General features: G+C 34.7%; 1 non-coding gene across 1 annotated transcript; it reads left to right on the top strand.

Moving 5' to 3' along the window:
* Nucleotides 1-1229: 1229 nt before the first annotated feature.
* LOC142441708 (U1 spliceosomal RNA) lies at nucleotides 1230-1392 on the top strand. Its single transcript, XR_012783060.1, has one exon. It is a non-coding gene; the product is annotated as a U1 spliceosomal RNA (small nuclear RNA).
* Nucleotides 1393-4265: the final 2873 nt, after the last annotated feature.

The following is a 4265-nucleotide window of genomic DNA, read 5'->3' as shown; positions in this document are numbered from 1 at the left end:
TTCTTTTAGATGGCTATTGTAAATGGTATGGTTTTCTTAATTTCCTTTTCAGAGTTCTGTTTCTTACTATAAAGGAATCTTATTCATTTTGGCTTGCTGATTTTATAACCTTCCATATAGCCATTTTTGTTCAATTCCAGAAGTTTTCTGTAGAGTCTTTAGGGCTTTCTACATAATGAATTGTGATGAAATTTATGGCAATTGTTTTTAACAATGTTCTCAATGATTATTATAATTCTGTATTTCATAAGGACCACTAATGATGAACCTTAACTCCCAACTATCAGGTCCACAGTTGAAATCCATCAGTGTCTCTGTGGGAAAGTTGAGTTTATTTTCACCTATCTACATTTAGAATCCTGTAAAACTTATATAGTGTTGTTATTATCAAAATTGACTTGATGGCCTTTGTGGGGTACATACACTGTGCAGAATAGGTATGAAAACATATAATACTAGCATATATATCTTATGATATTGAAATGTAAAAGAAATTAAGTATTTTAATACCTTGATTTAGAAATATATAAATACCTATCAGTAATACTCCCAAGAATTTTTGTTTCATACATGAATACAAGGTATGTATAATATGCCTTTCTGAATAAATATGTATCATTTATTTTAATTACACAATTTAATAAGGAAAACAAAATTTTAAAAACATCCTTGGTTATAGAAAGGATACTAAAACTGTACAAGTGACACAAAAGAATTACTTATTGTAGTACGATATATTTTAATAAAGTGCTATTCCAAGAATTAAATTCAAGATTTATTAGTTTTCCTTGAATCTTAATGCTATCATTTTAATTAAACGATATTTTTATGGCATCAATAATTCTAAAATTCCTAAAAGACCACCTTGGATTTGGAATCAGTTACTCTTAGCCATTATCCTTTATATTTAAGGCCAAGTTTATAAGATTTTCTAAACTTGTCAATTTAAAAAATAATAAAATTTTTAATGATAGAGCTTTTGAAGATAACTGATGGATGAATGTATGATTGTGCAAAAAAAAAGTTGAAATGGCTTTTTCTAATCAGATAGGACTGGACCAGACGGGTTCCACTTAAGCGAATTAAGGAAGAAATATGCTTGTGTCCTAACCTGGCAGAGCTTACTTGTTAGGTGTGATTGGTGATATAATTGTCCTCCAATTTATGCCACAATTGTATTCCTGAGGGCTAGAGTGTGTTTTTCATTTTTACAAATCAAACTAAATTGAATACTTACCTGGCAGGGGAGACACCATGATCATGAAGGTGGCTTTCCTAGGGCGAGGCTTATCCATGCACTCCGGATGTGCTGACCCCTGCGATTTCCCCAAATGTGGGAAACTCGACTACAGAATTTGTGGTAGTGGGGGACTGTGTTCACACTCTTCCCTGTTTAAAAAAAAGGAGAAAAGAAGAAAAACTCAAATTGCATTGAAAATACCTGAGAATTTTAGTATCGCGGCAGATGTCTGTGTGTAAGGACATTTTGGCAGATCCTTAGATACTTGATCATTGTGACTCAGTATTGAGACTGCATCCAGTTAGCTTGTGCTCAAGTTCTGGATTTGCTTTATGTTGTGTGATTTGTGTGATAAGACATTTAGTTTCCTCCTCAGTTAATCTGTTAAATGCAGATAACTGTAATTATCATCTTTCTCATTCTTCTTTATACATTTTGAGAAATCTCTCTCCATCCTTGGAATCTCTCCAACCTTGTCTCTACGGAACGTTCTGGTTGTACTCCTTCCAAGACAGATCTTCATTCTTTTGGAAAGTCATGGTACTGTCAATATTCTTCACCAACACTATAATTCAAATGAATTGATTCTCCTTTGGTCTTCTTTTTTCAATGTCTAACTTTCACATGTAGATGAGGCCATTGAAAATGCCATGCTTCACTCAGGCCTACCTTAGTCCTTAAAGTGACGATTTTCCCATAGGATATATGAATCTAGGAAGACCAAAGAAAAATTGTAGTGGTCTTGGTGAATAATATTGACTACACCATGGGCTACTACTACTAAAACTATTTTGGATCAAGCACAGCAGAAATACTTAGGAAAGAAGATGGCAAAACTTCCTCTTGCTTACTTTGGGTCAGTCGTGTCATGGGGAAGAGCCAGTGACTGAAAAAAGACATCATGTTTGATAAAATAGAGGAATTCTGAGATAGAGACAGATCCTCAATGGAATGGTGTGACAACTATGAGATCAAACCTAGCATTGACTCTGAGGATGGTACAGGGCCGGGCAGTGTTTTCTTATAAGTTGGAACTGATTTAATGGCACCTAGCAACAAGTTACATCTTTTATGCTAGAGACTACAGTTTCTTGGGTTTAAAGTTTTGTTTAAATATTTTGAAGTCTTTTGGGGCCGACTTCTCGAGTTATTCTTGCACTCATGTAAAATCAGTAGTTGCTTAAACAAGTGAAGATGTACTGCATGAACAGTGTGCTTGAAACAAACTGTGGTTGTTGTTAGGGCAAGGCTAAATAGATTGAACTTTATTGGCAATTTAATGCAAAAAGATTCTTAAAATAGAGACGTGTTAAATTCAGAAGTTTCGGAAAACATCCATTAGAAGAGCAGGAAGGTGAGACAGAATAAGAGAGATGAGGGGCAGAGAGAACAATTAGGAAGATGGTTAAAAGGTTATTATGGTGTGGTGACAGGTAACAGAAAGAAGGCAAAAGGAGATAAATAGATGTAACATTCATTAAAGAAAGAAAAAAATAAGGGCAGGTTATGAAGGCTTAAAGGATTAGAAAAAAATCAATTATGTTCAGAGTCAGTGGTCGGGTGAAATGGATAAAATCTCACATGCACAATGGGGGAAATCTGTTTGGGGGAGAGAACCAAGAGACAAGTTCAATTAAGATAAATAGGGTTGTGTCCATTAGAGGTACTGGGAACTGTGCATAGAGAGCATTAATTTCCAAATAGGAATCCAGCGTCAGTCAACTCTTACTGTGCAAACATCTGTGAATAAACTATATAGACATATCTACTTTGTATGAAAAAGAGTATATCGATCCACAATCAATTATTATCATTGCTGTTTATTCTTTTCCAAGCTCTTTTCACCTGAAGAGTTTGTAAAATTTTGCCATTCTGTATAGTAGCTGCTGTGTTTTTCATCTCCATCTTTGTAATTATTTCAGGAACAATGCATTTCTCACTAATTTCAATTTCATCTGCCACATAATATAATTAGAGCAAGCCTACAGCTGTAAATCTTTGTTCACTGAACCACTCCTTTACAGTTTATCAAAACAACATCTGTCCCCAAAGTAAATTTTTGTCTCTGCTGAACCCCAAAGTACCTAACATAATGTTTAGGACACTCATTAAAATAACTGTGAAAGGATGAAAAATAGATAATTAAAATATATTATAATATATTTATATATATTACAACTCAAATATGATCAAAATATTATAAGTGAAGGGAAGCTTGTATTATAAAACCTGTAAGAACATTAGAAATAAAGTCCTAAGAGATATACTAATGATATAAATACCATTGACAAGAGAAGACTCTCTATCGATTGCATTTTGTATGAAGTGCAACACTAAGGGCATTGGCAATGCATGGCGATGTAAATACGCTCCACAACCTCCCAAGACAGACAGCATCAACCCATTTTGCTATTGAATGAACTGAGACTGAAAGAGATTATGGAATTGTCTAAAATTCTCATCCAACAACAACAACAACAAAAAAAACTACCCAGCATTGCTTTAAGTTGGTATCTTTCTTCCTTTGCAGCCTATTTCTTTCTTCTCTGCAAATTTTCATAATTTGCTTGTTTTATTTTTATTGTATAGGTAGCCGGTTAACTTCAGTCCTTTGATGTAACATTAGTAAAGTAGCATGGACTGTCAAAACAACAGACATGTGTCTCAGAAGAAGTACAGTCAGAATGGTCGGCAGAGGCAATGATGGCGTGACTCCGTCTTACATACTTTGGACATGTTATCGAGAGAGACCAGTCCCTGGCAAAGGACATCACACTTAGTAAAGTGGAGAGGGAGTGGTAAAAGAGGAAGGTACCCCGCGGGATAGATGGAAACAGTGGCTGCACCAATAGGCTCAAACGTAACAGTTTTGTGGCTCATGCAGGGCACGTGGGACTTCATTCTATCATACGTATGGTTGTTAAGAGTTGGAAGAGACTTGATGACACCTAACAAAAACTAACAACAAAATGTTGAAACATATTTTCATTCAACTAGTTCAGAATTTCACATTGTCAGTAAATTA

This window comes from Tenrec ecaudatus, chromosome 2, assembly GCF_050624435.1.
Source record: "Tenrec ecaudatus isolate mTenEca1 chromosome 2, mTenEca1.hap1, whole genome shotgun sequence".
Classification (NCBI taxonomy): domain Eukaryota; kingdom Metazoa; phylum Chordata; class Mammalia; order Afrosoricida; family Tenrecidae; genus Tenrec; species Tenrec ecaudatus.
Note: the sequence above shows the minus strand (reverse complement) of the source record. Positions and strands in the feature narration are given on the sequence as shown.